The sequence below is a fragment of the Erythrolamprus reginae genome, chromosome 3 (assembly GCF_031021105.1).
Source record: "Erythrolamprus reginae isolate rEryReg1 chromosome 3, rEryReg1.hap1, whole genome shotgun sequence".
Classification (NCBI taxonomy): domain Eukaryota; kingdom Metazoa; phylum Chordata; class Lepidosauria; order Squamata; family Dipsadidae; genus Erythrolamprus; species Erythrolamprus reginae.
The window spans coordinates 195,814,091-195,838,691 of record NC_091952.1 but is presented as its reverse complement, the minus strand read 5'-3'; the positions used below and the strand labels follow the sequence as shown (position 1 = coordinate 195,838,691).

At 38.3% G+C, this 24,601-nt stretch overlaps 1 protein-coding gene across 1 annotated transcript in view; it reads left to right on the top strand.

The window, feature by feature from the left end:
- LDLRAD4 (low density lipoprotein receptor class A domain containing 4) overlaps positions 1–24,601 on the top strand; it is a 336,510-nt gene that overhangs the window by 77,071 nt on the left and 234,838 nt on the right. The window lies entirely within an intron of this gene.

The following is a 24,601-nucleotide window of genomic DNA, read 5'->3' as shown; positions in this document are numbered from 1 at the left end:
ATCATACTACATTTTCTTTTCCCTTCCAACTGGCAAATAATAGATGGAGAATCAGTCAAAGAAGCAGAAGAAACTATTGTAGTCACATTTTCTAGAATGTCTTTGATTAACACTTCATTTCCCCATGTACCTTTGATTCTTCATTCCTTGTGCAAATTGGATGTATAGTTCAAAGTGTATAGTGTAGTACAGTGATCCCCCGGTTATTGCGTTCCCGACCATTGCGAACAGGCTAATTTGCGATTTTTCAACCCGGAAGTCAAAACACCATCTGCACATGCGTGCCCTTTTTTTCTATGAGCACGCATGCGTAGATGGCGCCAGGCAGATCAGCTGCTGGGCGGCTTCCCTGGGTCTTCCCCCTCTTGCTGGCGGGAGGGCGAAGCCCCCCCAGCACCCGCTCGCCCGCCGTTCACCCCGCTCGCCCGCCCTTCACCCGGCCACCCGCCCTTCGCCCGCCCTTCGCCGCTCGCCCGCCCTTCGCCCTTCGCCCGGGAAGTTCGCTAGGAGTCAGCGGAGAAGTGGCGCGCCTGTTTCAAAACGATCAGAGCCGGCCTGGGGGGGCATTCCAGCAACCCCCGAGCCCCCAACCCGGGCTCGGAGGTTGCTGGAAAGCCCCCCCAGGCCGGCTCCGATCATTTTAAAACAGGCGCGCCGCTTCTCCGCTGACTCCTAAAGCGGGGAAGTTCGCCAGGAGTCAGCGGAGAAGCCGCGCGCCTGTTTTAAAACGATCGGAGCCGGCCTGGGGGGGCTTTCCAGCAACCCCCGAGCCCCCAACCCGGGCTCGGGGGTTGCTGGAAAGCCCCCCCAGGCTGGCTCCGATCGTTTTAAAACAGGCGCGCCGCTTCTCCGCTGACTCCTAAAGCGGGGAAGTTCGCCAAGAGTCAGCGGAGAAGCCGCGCGCCTGTTTTAAAACGATCGGAGCCGGCCTGGGGGATCGGAGCCGGCCTGGGGGGATCGGAGCCGGCCTGGGGGGGCTTTCCCTTTCAGGGTGGGTGAGCGGCGGGCGCGGCAGCAGCGAGGAGTTTGCGTGGGCGGCGGGGAAACCCCAATCTTCGGCTCCTCGCTGCTGCGGCGGAAGTAAAAACACCATCTGCACATGCGCAGATGGTGTTTTTACTTCCTCAGCGCTACTTCGCGAAAACCCGCTCATTGCGGGGGGTCCTGGAACGGAACCTTTGCAATGATCGGGGGATCACTGTATAGTATTAATATTGTATAGTATTAGTATAGTATGTCTATAGTATAAAGCAAGCATTCTCAGAAAGGTTTACTGTAAGATTTTACTTGGAGTAATATGTTGTCCATTTTGTAAAAATGTGACTAATTTTATTATTGAGGCAAAATTGCTAGTCTCATATGTAAACAAACCTATTAAAAATGTTAAAGCTACTGAGTATCTCAGTAGATGGCAGCACCTGCCTGACCTTGTTTGAACTGAATTGGGGCTCAACTTAAGTTTCAGTATTTGGATGAGAGACCACAAGGGAATACTAGACTATAGGTTAGAGCAGAAAGTCAGAAACATTATGGAAGAAAGCAGTAATAATTCAGTTCCAGAAGATTTTCAAAGAAAACATCACATATGTGTTTATGAAATCACTGTGAATTGGCTTCAAGTGAAAGGGGGGTCTTGATCTTTACCAAGAAAACCATATCAGCCTAACTTATACTAAACACTAAGCCATTGGCACATCATGCTTAGCTAAAACTATGAGTTAATAAGTTCAATAAGATTTGTATAACAAACCTTGTTATAGGTATGTATACATATAGGTATATTAAAATATGTATCTTTATTCTGTCTTCTTGTTTCATCTTCAGTATGGATGTATAGGTGAGCTTGAATACCTTAAAAACACTCCAATTTTAAATGTTATAATTATTACATTTATACATGGTCTAATAAGTTGTAGTGTTTCATATGCAGTAAGAGTCTATAAAGATAGTTGTATCGTCTTTGTAAGCTATTTATATCCTGTCTACAGATACTATTTTGTGATAAATTTTGATTTAGATTTCTTTTAAATGAATAATTTGTTTCTTATAAATTATAATTAAAATTAATTATATTTTTGGATTCAAATCTTCTCATTGTTCCCATCACCCATCTCTTCCCACTAATGACTGTATTACTGTAACTTTGCTGCTTGTATTATTACAATTTATATTGACTGGTTCCTAATATGATTGATTGCTTATTTGTACCCAGACTATCATTAACTGTTGTACCTTATGATTGTTGACAAATGTATCTTTTCTTTTTATGTATACTGAGAGCATATGCACCAAGACAAATTTCTTGTGTGTCCAATCAGACTTGGCCAATAAAAAAAACCCTATTCTATTCTATTTATATATTAGTACATTTCAGTAAATTAAATATAGAAGGAATACTATAATAAATATGCTTCTAAATCTTCTCCTCTTGGTTCTACAGGAAGAGAGGAAAAATGCAGAAGCTGAAGCCATAATAATAATAATAATAATAATAATAATAATAATAATAATAATAATTATTATTATTATTATTATTATTATTATTATTTATTAGATTTGTATACCGCCCCTCTCCGAAGACTCGGGGCGGCTCACAACAGTAATAAAAAGCAGTATAGCAATAGAACAAATTTAATAATAAAAAGATATATAAAACCCCAACAATTAAAAACCATGCAGCTGATACATACCAAACATAAAATATAAAAGCCTGGAGGAGATGCCTTAATTCACCCATACCTACTTTAAATCTGAATTGGATCTCAGTGTGATCTGAAATTAAATATAAGACTAATCAATTGATTATGTTGCATCAGTTATTAGAATCTGAATTTATACTACATGCTGTGCCAAAGTAAGGAATTGGAAAGCACAGCCAGTACATTAAAGTGACCTACATAACTGAACACAGTTTAGAACAGGATTGTACTATATTTCTTGGCAACTACAACTGTGCTGGCATAGACATCACAGCAATTTATTCATTGTAGCTGCTTTCGCCTTAGCTCTTTCTCAGAGAAGGTTCATTTCCAGTTATAAGAAGCAAAGATTTGGGTACATAATAATTGAAAAGTCAGGTAAGCGAAACTCCAAAATGACAGCATGCCATGCATATGTGGGACCAGCAATTCACTTTCTAACCTTTGATAATGTTGAAATGAAATCTCAATTTTCATGATATATTAATGAAAACTGAAGTGCTGCCTTAATGCAGATGAGTGAGCCATTCTTCAAGTCATCAAAAGAAAAGGGAAAAATAATAATTAGAAATCCTGTTTGAAAGAACTATCTGTTGTGTTTTTAATGACAGGTTGGCATTTTTCTCCCACCCCTCAAAATCATGCTAGAAGAAAATTACCAGTGAGTCATGATATGCTGTAAGTGCTCCAGCAAGAGCATTTAAGAGTATGATTCATAAATAACTGCTTCAGGAGATTAAAAAAATACCGTACAAAGGATTCATTTACAGGATGAATGTAATCAGTTTAAGTTTGTAACATGTATTAATTCTAGGTATTTTTTTTAAAGCAATTTACTGGAAATTCACTTTCAGTTTCACCCTCTAGATTTTTCTTGGGTAAAATGATATGTCTCATATGTTTCAGAAATTCACCACACAATAGATTATTTGGGGGGCTTATCACGGAAAGATAGATTTAGATGAGCTCCTGTTCCTTGTCCCAGCTTCTGCCAATCTAGCAGATCAAAAGCACCTAAAAATACAAGTAGAGGTATTATTTATTTATTTATTTATTTATTTACTTACTTACTTACTTACTTACTTGTTTGTTTATTTATTTGTTTATTTATTTATTAGATTTGTATGCCGCCCCTCTCCGTAGACTCTGGGCGGCTCACAACAGCAATAGAAAAATTCATAACAAATTTAATAGTTTAAAAACATTTTTAAAAAAAACCCATTATTAATCTGACATACATACAAACATACCATGCATAAATTGTATAGGCCTCGGGGGAAAAGGATAGTTCAGGTCCCCCAAGCCTGACGACAGAGGTGGGTTTTAAGGAGCTTACGAAAGGCAAGGAGGGTGGGGGCAATTCTGATCTCCAGGGGGAGCTGGTTCCAGAGGGTCGGGGCCGCCACAAAGAAGGCTCTTCCCCTGGGTCCTGCCAGACGTCATTGTTTAGTTGACGGGACCCGGAGAAGACCGACTCTGTGGGACCTAACCGGTCGCTGGGATTCGTGCGGCAGAAGGCAGACCCGGATGTATTCTGGTCTGATGCCAGGAAGGGCTTTATAGGCCATAACCAACACTTTGAATTGTGACTGGAAACTGATCGGCAACCAATGCAGACTGCAGAGTGCTGGTGTAACATGGGCATACCTGGGGAAGCCCATGATTGCTCTCGCAGCTGCATTCTGCACGATCTGAAGTTTCCGAACACTTTTCAAAGGTAGCCCCATGTAGAGAGCGTTACAGTAGTCAAGCCTTGAGGTGATGAGGGTATGAGTGACTGTGAGGTACCACTTTTCCATGCTCCTTTGGTGTTTAGTCATGCTGGTCACATGACCACAGGGACGTCTTCAGACAGCACTGGCTCTTTGGCTTTGAAATAGAGATGAGCAGTGCCCCCTAAAAGTCGGGAATGAATAGCATATATGTGCAAGGGGAACCTTTACTTTTATGCACATTTTCTTAATGACATGTGTTGAGTATTAAATGTCTCTTTCAGCATAATGATAGTAAATCTGTATTCAAAAGAAATTAATGTTTAAACAATCCTGTCTTCAAATTCTTGTGTGTGAAAAGGGACCTGGGTAAATGATGGGATCTTGCCTGATCATATGATTAAAGTAGAAATACCAAAGAATTTCAGCAGGGTCTTTGAACTGCTGGCTTGGACTCAGAATGACACAAATGATTCCAGGCTAAAGAATTTAAGTAGGGTCAGGTCAAAAACTAATTAAACTAAATAAGGTTAATAGGATTATTTCCCTTGTGCTTTATTCACTCATATATAAAAATTACAATTTAGTGGCAAGCTTTGTAGAGACTTCAGGATTATAAATCCTTTAGAAATCACGTGTAGCCTGGTGATTTGGGTTTTCACTGGATTAAAGAAAAGAAAACAGAAAGTGGCAAACAAGACTTTCATGTATCTGTTGTTCTGTGTTAATATGGATATTGACGTGCAAATTTGTGGAAGAATAGGCAGCAGCATCTTTTTTTTTTTAAAAATAAATTTTTATTGATTTTTATAAATTGATTACATAAAACAAACATGTAACAGTACACAGTGCATGTGCCCATCACCTAACAAACAAAACACCCCCCTTCATCACCACCACCCATACAAGGGGATTTAAATTTTTTTGATTTTGTTTATCTGTATTTCCTTGGCTCTATCTTGCATTAGATATTACTAAAAGAGTGATGGCAGTTTATTTTTCACATTTACATCACAGATTCTACTCAACATATAATCTTTCACCTTATTCCATCGTACCATCAGCTTCTCCAATTTGTTTTCATCAAAATTGTTTAATCTGATTTCCATAATTTCAAAATGTATATGGTCCACCATGTACCAGTACCAATTCTGTATTGTCCATTTTGTAGAGTCTTTCCAACCCAATACCACTACTGCTTGAGCACTTCCCAATGCTGCAGATTTTATTTCTTTGAATTCTCCTAATTTTCTTTGTTTAATTAAAATTGCTATTTCTTTTGTAATTATCCAGTTAATATTTAACATTTTGTTAATTTCGTTCTGTACTTCCTTCCAGAATGTCTGAATTTCTGCACACTCCCAGAACATATGCATAAAGATTCCCTTTTTTTGGCAACCATGCCAACAATTACCCTTCTCTTTCCCCTGGAAGTGTGCTAGTTGTGCCGGTGTATAATACCATTTATATAAAATTTTTCTTCTCATCTCTTTAACTCTTGTATTTTTAATCTTATGTATATTTTCTACTATTTCTTTCATTTCACTTTCATCTATTAGTAAATCATTTTGCCAGCATCTTGTCAAACTTTTTATTACTTCCTCTTCCACCTGCAATAACATTCTATATATATTACCGGCTTGGGCTTTTGTCTCATTAATCTTTTCTTTTATTATTTTTTCTAAACAATGTTCTTCTCATTAAATATTTGCTTATTGCATTAATCTGCAACCATTTCTGTTGACCAAGCCACCATTCCAATCGAGTTCTGCTAACTCTTCCATCCTTCCCATATAATTGTTCAATTCTCATTATCCCTTTGCTGTTTAATACTTTAATAATTCTGCTTAAGTTAACATCATCACCTGTATTCAATACGTGTAACGTTGATAGCTTGGAATTTCTAGTTCCACATTTTCCCTGCCATTTAGACCATATTTCTAAACATGCTTTCAGAGGGTGGATTAAATTAGTGATTTCTATTCTACTCCAATTTTTAAATAATAGCTCTTTATTATTTATATTATTAATTTCCTTTTCTAAATTCACCCACTTCTTTTCCCCCCATAACTGTAATTCCATTAATCTTTCTATTTGAAATGCTTCTCTATATAGTACTAGGCACGGGCTCCCCCACCCCCCCTCTTTCTCTTGGGCAAACTGCCATTTTTTTCTTATTCTGGGCCTTTTGTTTCCTTCAATCCAAAAGTTTAATTTACTATCCCATTCTCTCAGTTTTGCCCCAGGGAAGGTACCTGGTAAAACCTGAAATAAATACATCATTTTTGGTATTATCATCATTTTAAGGGCTCTGATCTTGGCAATTCTTCCCAACCTTTTTCCTCTCCAATTTTTTATCTGCTTCTGAATTTTTTTTCATATTAAATTATAGTTGGCTGTCACAATTTTTATCGGATTCTTAAACAACCAAATTCCTAAATATTTCATTTTTTTACATCCTAGTTTCAATCCTGATATTTTTTGTATCTCAATTTGCTCTTTAGGGCCTGTGTTTAAGCAAATTATCTCCGATTTCTCTATATTAACCATAAGTCCCGATTGGTCTTTGAATTCCTGGAGCAATATCATTATTCTTTTCATCATTTCGATTGGGGTTTCGTACATCACTATAGCATCATCTGCAAACAAATTTAATTTCAATTCAAATTTTCCTATTTGATAACCTCTCCATTCCTTATCATTTCTAATTTTATTTGCTAAAGTCTCATTAGCCAGTACGAATAACATTGGGGATAGTGGACAACCCTGCTTAGTTCCATTCTGAATTTTAATCGTCTCTGCTCTGTTGCCATTTACTCTAATATGGGCTATATTATCCTTATAAATTGTTTCTATAATTCTACAAAATGAATCTCCCATATTTAAATCTTTACATAATTGAAACAGGTAATCATGGTTAACTTTATCAAAGGCTTTGTACACATCTAACTTTAAAATACTTAGTTTTCTTTTGGTATTGGTAGCATGGTGTATAACATTAACCACGTTTCTAATTGGTTCATAAATCTTTCTTCCTTTAACAAATCCATATTGGTCTTCTCCAATTACCTTTGGTAAGATATTCTCTACCCTGTTTGCCAATATTTTCATAAATATTTTATAATCCTGATTAAGTAAGCTGATAGGGCGATAAGAACTTGGGTCCATTAGATCACGATCCGGCTTTGGGATAGTTATAATTTCTGAGATTTTCCACGTTTGTGGAGTTTCAAAGGTCTCAATTACATTGTTAAACAATTTTTCCAAATACGGTAATAATTCATTTATATAAGTCTTATAATATTCAGCAGTAAAACCATCTGGGCCCGGGGCTTTAGCAGGTTTCAACCCTTTAATAACTCTAGATATCTCATCATTTGTTATTTTTGCATTTAAAATTTGTCTATCTTCTTCCATTAATTTCTCATTAACCTCTATGGTTTGCAATGTAATATGTTCTTTTTTATATAAATTCCCATAAAAGTCACTCATTATTTTTTCCATTTCTACATTACTACGTTTTATTACACCTTCCTTATCCTTTAAAGCAGGGATATGGGATTTCTCTTTTCTTTTTTTCAAATAGTGTACCATTTGTTTCATTGATTTGTTCCCCCATCCCCTGATTCTCTGTTTTACAATCATCTTCATTTTGTTCCATCTTTCTTCATCAAGTGATTGTAATTTCTTTTTCTTAGATAATAATAATGTATTCCAAGCTCTATTTCTTGTAATTTTTAAAGTTTCTTGGATTAAATCTATTTCTTTTAATAGGCTTTTAATAGGCAGCAGCATCAAGTTCAGTTGTATTCCTTTTTTCCCTACATCAATTTTACTTTCATAAAAGGGAAAAAAACCATCTTCACATAAAAATATAATTTATTTTATCTTTATTATGTAATAAATAAATACCGGTAATGTAAACAATTATGTTAATTATTATTATATTACACCTGAATTAATTTTCCTAAGATTGAGGTTGTAATATCAACATTAATGAGCAATTGAAGATATTGCTGCTTAGTGGGATTTTCTATATGCCCCAAGAACATTTAAAAAAAATATTTCCCCTATTTAGTATCAATTTAAATTGAATTTTATAATTCATAATTATACAACTCTTCAATACCATGGGGCGGGGTGAGGGGTGGTGTGGAAAAAATGAATATATCTTTAGCTCTAATATTTGGCTGTTCCCCTTGTGAAAGGCATAGTCTCAGGTAGGCCTACCAATCTGTGGCATTGACCAGGGAATCCCCCCCCCCCTTTTCCACATGTACTACTTTTTCCACATGTGAAATTTACCCTTATGTTTATTTAAGTTACACAGTGGAATACAGAATGTAAATTATGTGTTAGCAAAAACTTCAGAAGAGAAGGACTTAGGGGTAGTGATTTCTGACAGTCTCAAAATGGGTGAGCAGTGTGGTCGGGCGGTAGGAAAAGCAAGTAGGATGCTTGACTGCATAGCTGGAGGTATAACAAGCAGGAAGAGGGAGATTGTGATCCCCTTATATAGAGCGCTGGTGAGACCACATTTGGAATACTGTGTTCGGTTCTGGAGACCTCACCTACAAAAAGATATTGACAAAATTGAACGGGTCCAAAGACGGGCTATAAGAATGGTGGAAGGTCTTAAGCATAAAACGTATCAGGAAAGACTTAATGAACTCAATTTGTATAGTCTGGAGGACAGAAGGAAAAGGGGTGACATGATCGAAACATTTAAATATGTTAAAGGGTTAAATAAGGTTCAGGAGGGAAGTATTTTTAATAGGAAAGTGAACTCAAGAACAAGGGGACACAATCTGAAGTTATTTGGGGGAAAGATCAAAAGCAACGTGAGAAAATATTATTTCACTGAAAGAGTAGTAGATCCTTGGAACAAACTTCTAGCAGACGTGGTTGGTAAATCCACAGTAACTGAATTTAAACATGCCTAGGATAAACATATATCCATTATAAGATAAAATACAGGAAATAGTATAAGGGCAGACTAGATGGACCATGAGGTCTTTTTCTGTCGTCAGTCTTCTATGTTTCTATGAAGATCAAATATCTATATGTTGAAATTTGTTGATTTTTTAAAAAAACCCTCAAGTGTATTTACGTCTTTACATAACTGTATATAGACTATTTGTCTACTAATTTAGTATAGAATATACATTTGTAGTATCAGTAGTTTCCATGCAGGGAGGACACTCAGGATAATTGTCTTTAACTTCTTATATACCAGCTGGAAACTTGTTAAGTAGACATATTTCAAGTTGTGATATAGTACAACGGGTGTGCTGAAATTCAACAGCATTGCAGAAAACCTAGTATCAGTGGCTGTAACCTACTAGATGTCCTCTAAAGAAACACCAAAGTGACTTTGTGGACTGCTGAGACTCAGTCTGTTGCAATTGGCATCAGTTGCTCCAGGCAAGTAATCACAAGAAACTGACCTTGGCAAAAAGCACATTTTACACTTCAGTGCTATTCAATTGTCTGTGTGTAAGAGAGAAAAAAACAAGCAAGCAAGAGGGAAAGAGATGGCACTGTCCACACGTCTAAAAATTAAACTTTCTGAGATGAAGTATTAATGTATAAGAACAACCTTGGAAGTACTGTATTTCTGGGAAGGATATTTTACAACCCCCTTTCCTCTCCTTGAATAAAATGATAAAAAGCAGCCATTTAAAAAATATATTTCTTCCAGTGTACACAACCCTCAACTATTTTTAGTTCCCAATGTTGCCAGACATGCTATATTTCAAAGTAAATTTTGTTTGAAAATTACGGTGCATAATTTCCAGGTTGGTTTGCACTTACCACACTCCAAGTCAATCCCTGTTTCTAGATCAGAGCAAGCGCATATGCCACTCATTGCAGGTAGCAAAAATAAACACGGCTTGATGCTTATTTATTGGACATTAGCAAACATCAGAAGAGTTATGCTTGTGAAGAAGGCACAAAAGAGGCTGTACTTCCTGAGAATGCTCAGGAAGATAAATTTATCTCAGCATCTACTGTTGTCCTACTATCGCAGCACCATTGAGAGTGTCCTGACACACGGCTTCTAGCTTGGTATGGGAGCAGCTCTGTAGCGAACAAAAAAGCTCTACAGAGAATTATTAAAACTGCCCAGAACATCATTGGGCTCCAGCTACCCGCCCTGGATGACATCTTCACATCTTGCTGTTCTAGGAAGGTGCATACCATTCTCAAAGACTCTTCTCATCCTCCTTACAATCTTTTTGAACTGTTGCCTTCTGGCAGAAGATACAGAACAACTAGAACTCGGATCACACGTTTCCTGAATAGTTTTTATCCCAGAGCTATACTCGCACTTAACAACGAACTAAAGGGTCACCATCAGTGAACTGTTGGACAATATTACTCGGTCTGTCAGGTAGATGGTTGAGTGGTTCAGGGTGGGGAATTTGTAGTGGGTGGGACATTTTATTCTATTTTTTATTTTATTTTTTATTCTATTTTTAAATTTATCTATTCTGATTTTGTGTATGGTGGGACTGGTCTCTGGGTGTCACACGATTTTCGTTGCCAATGACAATTCATTGTTTTGACAATGACAATAAATTTATTATTATTATTATTAACTGACAGAAACAGAACAAAGGCAGACAAAAACTGTCAGAAACCACCCCCCCCCAAAAACAAGCATGAATTTATATTATCAATGTATTAGCATATACATCAAAAGAACACAGAATTGTTTAGCGACGTTGAAAACAAAATTGTTGGTAATTAGCATGAATCACATAGAGAGTAGTTTGGTTATTCCAGTTTTAATTCTGTAATGTACATAACAGCAGAATAGACATGAAAAGCAAGACACCAGGTGATCTTCTACACTGCAACATTAAAGGGACAATTTCGTTGATGGGTATAATTATCCTAAATAAAATTTAGGCTTTCTTAAATCACTTTTAGAATTATTAGAAAATCAGGCCTTAACATGAATTGTAACTACAGGTTGAATTTTTTTGCAAACATTCCTACTAGATATGTCTTCAAGTTACAATTTTGCAGTTGAAATGTACCATAAGGGGCAGAATGCTGGACTAAGGTTCTGCAGTTCAGGACATGTTCAGTGCAATGTAAATCTTGGGGAAACTTGTAGCCTTGCTCTCCTCTCTCATTTATTCTCTCTTCCCCTCCCATACTCATTGGGCAGCTTTAATTGCCAATCCTTACCACCTTAGCCTTCTTTACTTTTAAAAAGTATTTTTGTGATCTGCAATGTGAAGGTACAACTCTATAGGGCATTCAGAGAGCCTTTATGTGATCTCACTTGATCCCACTTGGAGAAATGAATATGCTAAGTGTGTGACTACATGGAAGGATTTTGCACTTGGTGTGCAAAGGAGGACTGCTCTCCATACAGGTGCCAATCCCGAAAATCACAGACTTCCTCTAGGAGGGCTTGAACAGAGGCCTGTCCCCTAATACCCTTCAGAGGTAGGTGGCAGTCTTGTCTTCCATGTTGTCCTGTAGGGAGGCCAAATCCTTGGCTCAGGTTCTGGCTATCCATTGGTTCCTAATAGGAGACACCAACTTGCGGCCTCCAGTGGTCCAACAGTTCTTCACGTGAGACCTCACAAAGTCCTAAATTTAGCCATCTTATGAGCTGCTCAGATAGGTCAGTCTCTGGCACCTATCTTATATGATTGTGTTCCTGATGGCGATTATCTCAGCCCTCCGGATCTTTGAATTGTTGGCCCTCTCAGTCTGCAAGACCTGTGTGTATTTCATTGGGACAGGGTTGATCTTCTGCTTGGAGCCAGCCTTTCAGCCTAAGATTAACACCGGATTTCATTGGACACAGAAACTTGTGCTGCCGAACTTTTGTCCTGATCTGACCCATACGTTGAAACTCAGGTGGCATAAATTGGATGTCCAGAAGGCTCTCCAGGTTTACATTAAGAGGACTGCAGGTTTTTGCAGAATGGAGTCTCTTTTTGTATGCTTTTTGATGCATTCTTGGGCCATAAGGTCTTGTTGATCATCAGATGGTGGATTCGAGGGATGATTGCTGCAACGTACAATGCCTCAGCAACACCTCATCCAGCACGGATCACGGTCCATTCCACACACAGTGCAGAGATTTCAGCGGCGTGGGTGACCCTAGCATCACTTGAGGAAGTATGCCATGCAGTGACTTGGGCGACTCCATCCCAGTTTGTCCATCACTATAAAATTGATTCCTATGCTTCGGTGGACACTTCTTTTAGGCGCCGTGTGTTGCAGCAGGTGTTGGAAGATGGACATGTGTGAGCCCAGGTTTTTTCCATCCCATGGATAGTCTGCTTGGATACTCTCCTATTGTGGATAACAACTTCACCCACTATGGAGAAAGGACATTGGTGCTTACCTGATACGCCTCTTCTCGTAGAGTGGTGGAGTCATCATCCAGCCCCATCCAAGTTCACTGGGCTCCATTTATACATAGTTTTGTCATTGCACCTGTACCTTTTGGACTCTGATGCCAGCCATATATGAATGATACCTCTACCATTTTATGAGAAGAAGCATATCAGGTAAGCCCCTTTAAATAACTTAAATTTGGTTTACAAAACCTGTCCAGAGTGAGATCTGAGTAACTGGGAAGGAAGAAAAGGAAGGAAGGAAGGAAGGAAGGAAGGAAGGAAGGAAGGAAGGAAGGAAACATGTCTTACTGGAAGGAGCTGTTCATCACCCATTGTAGGATCTGGAGGAATTTCTTTCATTGAAGATACTCAAACCAAACTTGCTCAGTCATCTGTCAGGGTTGTATAATTGGAGACTGCTGCAAAGTGTTGATAGACTCCAAGACTCTTTTCAACCATTACCTTCTATGACCATCTTTAAAAAAATACAGAGAAAAAATGTGATAACAGTGAGAAAAGACTAAAACACTGAGAAAGTTTTAAAAGGAATGGAAAGCAGTGTTAAAACATATAACAAAAAATGAATAAAGAATAGAGAAAGCCCAAAATAGCATTACTATAGTTGTCCAAAATTATAACAGGTAAATACATAATATAGAAATAGTTTTTCAGTTTGAAACCCTAAAATGCAGAAGAACCAAGTTTTATTTGAAGAAGTCCCCAATAATTCTTATTTAAGATTAGACTTGGATTTTATTCTGCAATATTGCAGTTGAAGGTTCAGGGTACCGTACAAATCGCTGATTATGTATTTTTACTTGTGTGTTTATATGCTCGTGATGCAATATATGAAAATGTATGTGTATATCTTGTGTCTAGTATAAGAAATTTGTAAATTTGCCTAAGAATAGTTAAATGAATAGATTTTTTAAAGGAAGATGACAGTGTACCATTTGTAATTTTTTAAAGAAACAAAAATTAGCTTATTATTATTTTTGCAGAGAGTGGTAAAAATCAAACCTTATTCCTTTTCTAAATTCCCAGATCAGAAAAATACAGATCACAGACATAAATATCTCTAGATGGTATTTTGAGAATCCTAAAGTTGAATGAACGTTTTTTCTAAAAAAAATTAGAAATGATGGAAATTTCAAGAGTCTTCTTTGTACCTTGTAGAGTTTGCATGAGATCATGGGAATGAGAGTTTTGAAATCTAGTTATATTTTAGACAATGTGGAAAAACACATTTTTGGTATCCCTATTTTATGTTGCACAGTTGTGCTTAATACCTGCAATGATTAGGAGTCATGTTCATAAGATGCTCCTAACTATCTGCTGATGTAGCTCAATGCTCAGCTTCTTAAGATCTTAAGAAATCTCTGGTTGAAAAAGGAAGAGATTTTAAATCAAGACTGTTGTTCAATCTAAAAAACAAAACAAAACCCAAATGTCAACAGGCAAATATAACCAATACAAAAAAGTGAACAAGAAGTTGGAGCAGTAACACAGTCTTTCTTAGCCTCAGAAAGTTTACAAGCATGATGATTGTAGCTATGATATAAAGAGAAGTTATGGGGTGGAGGTAGGATATGATAGCCATAGAGCAAATGTGGAAGTGAAGGGTCAGTTACACTGGCAACAAAGGAATGTGTTTTCAAGCCCAAGGTTTGATATATGGTTGTGAAAGCTGGGCTATCTGAAAGACTGAACATGATAAATTGGTACCTTTGCACTGTGTTGTAAAAATTGTTGAGGATATTTTGAATTGCAACAGGAACAATTGCCAGAATACCATTAGATTGCTCACTGAAAAATTAATAATGAAACAAAAGTGTAAATAATTTGGACTTCTAATGCAAAGTCAAGAGTCATTGGAAAAGAACCTGATACTTGGAAAAGTGGAAGACTATTGAAAAAGAATCTGACAGAAGACAGGTGGCTCAATATTATCACTGATGACAGAAGCCTGAACTTGTAAGAATTCAAAGAGGCGGTTGCTGACAGATAGTCCTGACAAAGGGATGTCCCCCGGGTGGTGAAGAGTTAGAAGTGACTGAATAACTACACCATCACCACTGCTTCCACCTAAAGTTGCACACAGAAGCCAATAACAACATGTAGAACTTACAGAACAGGCAAGTGTCCCATATTAGTTGTTGAAATTGTAAAGGACAATGAATTTTAGGTTTTTAATGAAACAACCAAAGTTATTACAGTGCTTTTGGAATTGAGAATTATTGTTAGCAAAATGGTCTAATGAATAATTTTTCAAAACATGCTGTGTTTGGTTTATAATTAATTTTTTCCTTCTAGTATTCTTGGTTTTTGTTTTCTTTTAAAAATATTTAGTGGCTTATTTTAAGTTGAGGAAGTCATCAGAGTTGCTACAAGGATATATTTTAATTAGTGTTTTGTAAAGCCCTTATATAAATAAAGTTTTCAGAGCCATTGTAATGTTTTGAATTGACTGTTCACATTAAAATAATATAATAAAAATGATCATGCATAGCTGTAAATCAAATTGGAGTTGCATATGTGATCATTGGAGTAGCATATGTGATCATTGAGACAACTGAACGGAGTTACTGATTTCAACAAGTCAGGAGAGGGGCACTCTAAATTGAGGGAGACAGGTACAGAGGTGGGTTCCTCTTGGTTCAGACTGGTTCGCCTGAACTTGTAGAAAACCACTGTTGATGTCACAATCATGTCATGGTACCGGTTCAGTCAGTGCTGGTCTGTGGCTGCCACAATCTTTTTTCTTTGAAATTTCTTTTGAGGGAATTTTTTCTGGGTCCACCCCCCCCCTGTGATTGCACAGAAGCCAGGTTTCAGCTTTATTGTGGTAATGTCTACCCAGGTTTTGTGGCTCTGTGTTTTCTATGGGAAATAGGTAGGTCCCTCTCTATCTCCCTCCCTCTGTCCCTCCTACCTCTTTCTCCTTCTATCTCTCTGTCTCTGTCTCCTCTCATCTCTCTTTTTCCTTATCTCTCTCTCTCTCCCTCCCTCTCATTCTTCTCTCATTTCTCTGTCTGTTTCTTTTTCTTTCTTTCATTCTAAGTCCTCTCTTTCTCTCTATCTCCCTCTATATCTGTGATTGTGTGTGTGTGTGTGTGTGTGTGTGTGTGTGTGTGTGTGTGTAGACTCTCTCTCGTTCCCTACCTCTGTGCCTCTTCTCACTGCCAGAAAGCCCTTCCGCCCTGCTTGCTCTCTTTTGGGCTTATTGCCAGCTGTTTTTCTTCTTTCTTTTGGCAAGAAGGGCTGGTGGAGCAATGAGCACAACCTGCGGTAGAGGCTTCCCTCCCCCGCTCCTGCCCCACTGACCGGCTGAGAGCAGGCAGGGCGGCAGAACTCTCCAACAATGAGAAGAGGCACAGAAGCAGGGAGGAAGGGAGGGATAGTGACACACACAGAGACACAGAGACACACACAGACACAGACACACAGTATCTCTCTTTCTCTGTATCTCTCTCTCCCCATCTCCTCCTCTTTGTATCACTTTGTGTGTCTCTTTTGTCTCTCTCACCCCTTCTGTATATATTTCTCTCTCTCTCTCCCCCTCCCTCCCCCTCCCTCTCTCTCTGTCACAGCTGGCCAACCCAGCAAGCTCTTTTTACGGTGTTTTGCTACATATTTTATTTATTTTTTTTGGAAATCCAGGCTGGCAGAGGACTGATCACCAGCAGCGGCAGAGGCTTTCCTTTAGTCGACCGTTCTCCCCCCTCCTTCTCCTCTTGCAACCTAGAACCTCACAACACTTCTGCTCCTAAAGAGAAGGCAGAAAAGGAGACTGGGTTCCCCCTGCTCCTATTCCCTCCTGCTCCCCTTCCTGCTCTCCCAATCCTTGTAAAGCCAGGGCTGAGGAGATCCCCTTGCAGGGAAAGGTGCTCAAGGCACTGCACTTAACAGGACACAGCTTCTCTCCTGCATGGATGCACCAGACATCATTTTGCTGTGTCATCCCCCACCCCCAGTAGCTCTTTGGCTGAGCGTGGTGTGAACTCCAGCCCAAAGTACATGAAGTAAAGGCTACCTTACATGCAGTGAAGGCACTTTAGTCTTGCACTTTCTGGTAACCCCTCTCCTCCTCCCCTCCCTCTCGTGATACTCTGGCCAGCTGTGGCTGAGCCGGAAGCATGTGCAAATATGGGGAGACCCTCCCTAAGTGAGTGGCTGCCACTGTGTGTACCTTTCCTATGCCTTGGCACTCACTTGAAGAGAGTCTCCCAGCACTTGTACAAGCTCCATGCTCAGCCACAGCCGATCAGAAGGTCATGAGTGGAGGAGAGGGAGGAGGAGGATTGCCTGAAGGGAAGCCACAGTGGTGGCTGGTGATCATTCCTCAGCCCGGATTTCCCAAACATATGCAAAAAAGAACTAAAAGCAGCAAGGAGTGGGGCCAAATAGTGATGGAATAGAGAGCTACAGCAGAAGGTCCAAAGAACTGCATGCAGTTCTGGAGCCATGGGTTGCCGACTCCTGCTGTAGATGGATTGACCTCTGTACTTGGTATTTGTTCTGATTTAAACATAGAAACATAGAAGACTGACGGCAGAAAAAGACTTCATGATCCATCTAGTCTGCCCTTATACTATTTTCTGTATTTTATCTTAGGATGGATATATGTTTATCCCAGGCATGTTTAAATTCAGCTACTGTGGATTTACCAACCACGTCTGCTGGAAGTTTGTTCCAAGGATCTACTACTCTTTCAATAAAATACTATTTTCTCATGTTGCTTTTGATCTTTCCCCCAACTAACTTCAGATTGTGTCCCCTTGTTCTTGTGTTCACTTTCCTACTAAAAGCATTTCCCTCCTGAACCTTATTTAACCCTTTAACATATTTAAATGTTTCGATCATGTCCCCCCTTTTCCTTCTGTCCTCCAGACTATACAGATTGAGTTCATTAAGTCTTTCCTTATACGTTTTATGCTTTAGACCTTCCACCATTCATGTAGCCCATCTTTGGACCCGTTCAATTTTGTCAATATATTTTTGTATTGGAAGATGTTGGGAAAATTAGATGTTATGTATTCATGACTTACAGTACAGACACTAGTAATATCATTGTAATTTTGTTAATCTTCAACTATTCAATCCATTGACTCCATTTTTGCTTTTATGGGCATTTAACATAATGCTGTGCAAACAAAGCAAATAAAAATAAAGCTCCTACATTCAGCTATTCCTACGCAAGGCTCATAATTAATATCCCATTGGCAATCCCCTGCTGTTTCAAGCACCATATTTTCTCCCTTATTCAAATATAGAGCATTGGATGATGAGATTTATTTTGTTTGGAAGTGTGGCTTTGTCAAAACCTCCAAAATGTCACTGTGAGATTAACAGAGTCCTTGAAAAAGTTAAACAGACCTATTATTTCTTTTGCAATTTGATGTGCTTCTTGGAGCGGATCTTGATGCTTAACAATACTTTATTTACAGGAAGGGCATGCTTTCACCAAAAAGTTGAAGCAACTGATGCAACATTGGGAAGAAGGTGATTGGGGAACAAAATTATTATTTCATCAAATGATCTTGCTCCTAATCATTTCTAGCTTTAGTTTCCCTTTTTGCATCAGTTATCAGATGTTCCAGTTAATAAATTTGTTCCAGCCATCCCGGCTGCTAGCAGGATGCTTCCTCCATCCCTTTCTTGACATCTCCTAGTGGCATTTCTGTTAGCTGCAAGTATTTCTTCTTTACTATTAGGGACTGAAAGTATTGTGAGGCAAATATGTAGATTTTCTTGTTTTAAACCACTGGTTCTCAATCTGGGGGTTGCGACCCCTTTGGGGGTTGAGTGACCATCTCACAGGGGTAACCTAAGACCATGAGAAAAGACAAATTCCCCATGGATGCTTTATAATAATCTTAGCTAGATAAGGTAATTTAGCTAGGTAAATTATACATTATAAATTAGGAATGTATGTTTTGAAATTTAGTGCATCTGTTTCATTTTTTTCCTTGGATTCTTTCTGGGAGTATGGAACCCTATTAAATATTTTAAATAATACATTTTTTTACTTCATAGAAAGTGGCATAATACTGCCTTTCCCAATCTGCTATGCTGAACTTTTACTTATTCCATTAGGTCATTCCACTAGTTTACACAAAGACATTCTGTGGTTTGGGTTTTGTAAGTGTGAGGTCATTGGTGCGACTTCATCATGATTACTATCCCAAAGTAATAGTTATCATTAACCTGTTTGTAAGATATTGTAAGAAGCAATAGTTATCATTAACCTGTATCAGTGCCTTTTTAAAAATTAAATGTAGAATGCAGCCCAACTTCTTTTTGAAGTTATTGAAAATTTAAGGCACTGAAATAGGTCAGTGACAATTAGTGCTTCCAACTCTTTTGGACAGTAACTGATTATTTCCTTAACTTGAACAAATAAAAAGCAGGCTGTGTATTGTATTTTAGCATGCTGTGGCAGGGGTCTCATGAGAAAAAACAAAATTATCTATTAATGATATGGTTACTAAGTAGATGTCGTGTTACATTATTTTAATCTATTGAAAGCCTGAACTGTGTATTACACAACTGTTGCCAATAAACAAGTATAGAAGATTGTATTAATGCTTTGCCTCTTGTACAAAATGAACATGGCCTTGAGAATATTGACTCACTGGAACATGCCTGAAAGATAACTTTTTAAAAAATAACTTGTCACAGCAGGTTCCAGAACGCCTTTTCCCCTTTACATCTTTTTGTTTGTTTGATTATGATTTGACAACCAAACTTGAAGCAAACAGGTGCAATGTTTGTAATCCAGTATTTTATACAGTCCCTATGTTCTTCTGTGCAAAGTGGAAAAAACAAGGCAGATAATCACCATCTAGGTTTTGTTCTAAGCCAGTGATGGGCTGCTGCTGGAATGCTTAATTGAGTGCAGCTCTGCGGCTCTGTAACACGAGTGTGGGATTCAGTGCAATTATGCTTTCTGCACCTGTGCAGGTAGCAAAATCGTGCACAGAAATGCGCCTGCATGCACGTTTTGGTGAGGTGTTTTGCTTTCCCGCATGTGGGAAAGCAAAAAAACTTGCTGAAACATGCCTGCAGGGGTATCCCTTGCATGATTTTGCTACCTGCACAGGTGCAGGAAGCATAATTGCGCTTGATCCCATGTTGTAATCATAGGTTTTAAGCACTGAAATTTAGGAATAAAATATTACTGGAGAGTGATGTTTTAAGCCTAATGGGTGCTGTATAAAACCTTAATTCTTCCTCTATTGAAAGGAAACAAGAGTCCAGGCCCAAGTAAGCAAGCTGCAGAATCCATGACCATGTTGGGAAATAATTAACTTGATATACAGCATGAAGAAAACCTATAGCTAACTTCCATATAAGGAAATATATGCCTTACTCTCATTCCTTTGCTAATCACCAGTAAACACACAATCCAGGAAAAGGCAAAGAATGGAGCTTCCGTTAATTACCTATAGGGAAGCCACAAGGGAAGCCTTATATGGTGCAAGAGTGAATGATAGTTTGAGGATGGCTTAATGTATGTGGCGTTCGTGAATTGGTTATTCTGTACCACATGTCAGGAAAAGTAAAATACAATAAAAGGAGAGATCTTGATACATTCGAGGTCGTCTCATCGAGAAAACTTTCTGTCGTCTCATTCTGATGTGGCAATAATGGCATGCTGTGCCTCCCTAGAGGTCGACTCACTGAAGGAGGGCTGCATGCCTTCAATCCCACACTCATGTTCCAGAGCCACGGAGTTGCACACAATTAGGCATTCCAGCAGCAGCCCACCTCTGGATGGAGACCACGATACCACTTAATGGACAATTTGGCTTGGGTGGCTGATGTCTAAAGGCATGTCTAATGTTTGTAAGCCAGTATTATTTGTCCCATATGATGTTGTCTCATTAAATTATCAGATATTAAAACATATATTTCTGATGGTCTCAGGAACAGAGACAATGGAATGTGTAGAGAAGAACGCTAAGAAAAGGAAATATATAGAAATTTTTTAAGGTATGTTTTTACCTTAATAACTACAGCAGGAATTGAGAAACCGCAATGTGTTATTTGTTGTGAAGGTTATCCATCAAATCTATGAAGCCGAACAAACAAAAATGCTATTTTGATAGCAAGCATCCAAGCTTTGCCAGCAAGAATATCAACTATTTTAGAAGCAAAGCTGATGCACTCAAAAAGCTAGACTTGACACTGGTGGCAAGTACCACAAAAAAAACATAGCAGCTGTTGAAGCTTCGTATTTGGTGGCAGTCAGAATCACCAAAGCTATGAAACCTTGTGCTATTGCTGAGGAATTGCTGTTGCCAAAGGACACTGTTCGAGTTATGATCGGAGATGAATTTGTTAAAAAATTGAGTGCAGTTTCCTTATCTAATGATACTGTCCGCAGAAGAATTTTGCTGATATTCTTGATCAGGAAATCCAGTAAATTAAATCTGCTCCACTTCCAATATTTAGTATCCAGCTTGATGAATCTACAGACGTTGCAAACTGTTCACAATTACTGGTTTACGTGAGGTATATTACTAATGGCGACTTTAAAGATGTTTCTTTTTTCCAAACCTCTTGAAACGACAACTACTGCATGTGATGTATTTGACACAGTTGGTTCATTTCCGAAACAGCATACAACATCTTTTGGGAAAAGGTTTATGGTGTTTGCAGAGATGGTGTTCCAGCTATGCTAGGATATCGATCTGGATTTCAATGTTTGGTACTGAATGAGTCACCAAAAGTTATCGAAACTCATCGTATGACTCATTAGCAACAAAGATGCTGCCAAATGAATTACAAGAAGCAATGAAAAGCATCATAAGTTCTGTTAATTTTGTAAAGACAAGCAATTTAAATAGTCGACTGTTTTTGCAACTGTGCAATATATTGGATGCGCTGAACAATACTCTGCTATTTCACACTGAAGTGAGATGGTTGTCAAGAGGAAAAGTTTTTAAACATGTTTTTGAGCTTTGAGATGAACTCAAAACATGTTTAATCAGAAAGCAAGGACCAAATGCAACATGCCTCGATTTGTCTGAAAAGATTCGATCTAAGTATTGCCCACAAGATCATATGCTGCAAAGTCCTGCCTGTCGGCGACTACTTCAGCTTCAACCACAACAACACAAGAGCACACAACAGATTTAAACTTAATATTAACTGCTCCAAACTTGACTGTAAAAAATATGACTTCAGTAACCGAGTTGTGGAACTCATTACCGGACTCCATAGTGTCATCCCCAAACCCCCAACAATTTACCCTTAGATTATCTACGGTTGACCTATCCAGATTCCTAAGAGGTCAGTAAGGGGTGAGTACAAGTGCACTAGAGTGCCTTCCGTCCCCTGTCCTATTGCTCTCCTATATCTCCTATACCTTTCTTCTATTCCTATATCTCTTCTTCGATTCTTTCATTCATATGTTCTATTCCTATACCTTCTTTTCTATTCTTTCTTAGATATATTTTACTATGAGTATCTCCTCTATAACCTTCATCATGTATTTTACTATGTGTATACCCACTAAAACCCTCATTGTGTATTGGACTAACTAACTAACTAACTAACTAACTAACTAACTAACTAACTAACTAACTAACTAACTAAATAAATAAATAAATAAATAAATAAATAAATAAATTCCAACTTTGGCAAAATAAATTGGATGAAAATAAAATTTACATGTTGTCTACCTTATCTGCTTTCTTCGAGGAACATGAACATTGAACCAGACAAAAGGGATACGGTGGTAATTTCTGTGAGGTAACACTTAAACATGCTTGCAGATGAAATTTCATCGTAATTTCCAAATCTACCTGACACCCCCTTTGCACTTGCCAGAAGCCCATTCCTGAGACAGCACAAGAGAGGTTCATCGAACTTATTGACAGTGATGCAGAGAGAACTGATTTCTCTACAATGCCAGTTAACAAAATTCTGGAACAAATGTTTGCAGTCATATCCTGTTCTAAACCAAAATTCATTCACTGAGCTACTCAAAATGAAAATAGCTTTTAATGCCATTTTACAACTTCTAGTAAATAAACTATTTTTTCTCTCTAGATATTATGAATGTGGTGCTTCAATTTGAAAAAAAGTTTTTACAAAATGGTTTCTTGGATTTGCTTTCCAAACAGAATAATCCCTTCTTAAGAGTGACTCGAAGTGCAAGGTTGCTTTGCCTTCAATTTATTCTGGAGTTGTTTATTATTATTATTATTATTATTATTATTATTATTATTATTATTATTTAGATTTGTATGCCACCCCTCTCCGCAGACTCGGGGCATCTCACAGCAACAATAGAAACAATATATTACAAATCTAATAATTAAAAAACCATTAAAAACCCCTTATTAAAAAACAAAACATACACTCAAACATACCATGCATAACTTGTATAGGCCTGGGGGGAAAGGAATATCTCAATTCCCCCATGCCTGATGACAGAGGTGGGTTTTAAGGAGCTTGCGAAAGGCAAGGAGGGTGGAGGCAATTCTAATCTCTGAGGGTAGCTGGTTCCAGAGGGTCAGGGCCGCCACAGAGAAGGCTCTTCCCCTGGGTCCCGCCAGATGACATTGTTTAGTCGACGGGACCCGGAGAAGGGTGACTCTGTGGGACCTAACTGGTCGTTGGGATTCCTGCGGCAGAAGGCAGTCCCGGAGGTATTCTGGCCCGATGCCATGAAGGGCTTTATAGGTCATAACTAACACTTTGAATTGTGACTGGAAACTGATCGGCAACCAATGCAGACTGCGGAGTGTTGGTGTAACATGGGCATACCTAGAGTTTGTGCTATGTGAGAAGTATTCCAAAGTGCTGGTTGAAATTTATTTATTAGTATGCCGCCCCTCTCCGCAGACTCGGGGCGAAATGCTTCCAGTTGGACAGCATTGAGAAATGATGCATGATTGCCTTCAGTCTGCATCCAGTCTTCACTAGATAATCCTAAACATTAATTTACTAGCATGGAAAATAAAGAAAATTGCACACTTTTTAACATTTTCTTTCTTTAACATTGGTGTATAGCCTGATCTCTATCAATCAGTTGGTCACTGGGTTGCTTTTGTTTGGTTAGAACCTTTACAAATATTTAGAAACATAGAAGACTGACGGCAGAAAAAGACCTCATGATCCATCTAGTCTGCCCTTATACTTTTTCCTGTATTTTTATCTTAGGATGGATATATGTTTATCCCAGGCATGTTTAAATTCAGTTACTGTGGATTTACCAAACACGTCTGCTGGACGTTTGTTCCAAGGATCTATAGTACTACTCTTTCAGTAAAATAATATTTTCTCATGTTGCTTTTGATTTCCCCCCCAATTAACTTCAGATTGTGTCCCCTTGTTCTTGTGTTCACTTTCCTATTAAAAACACCCCTCCTAAACCTTATTTAACCCTTTAACATATTTAAATGTTTCGATCATGTCCCCCCTTTTCCTTCTGTCCTCCAGACTATACAGATTGAGTTCATTAAGTCTTTCCTGATACGTTTTATGCTTAAGACCTTCCACCATTCTTGTAGCTTGTCTTTGGACCCGTTCAATTTTGTCAATATTATGATCCCACTATATAGAATGCTGGTGAGACCACATTTGGAATACTGTGTTCAGTTCTGGAGACCTCACCTACAAAAAGATATTGACAAAATTGAACGGGTCCAAAGACGGGCTACAAGAATGGTGGAAGGTCTTAAGCATAAAACGTATCAGGAAAGACTTAATGAACTCAATCTGTATAGTCTGGAGGACAGAAGGAAAAGGGGGGACATGATCGAAACATTTAAATATATTAAAGGGTTAAATAAGGTCCAGGAGG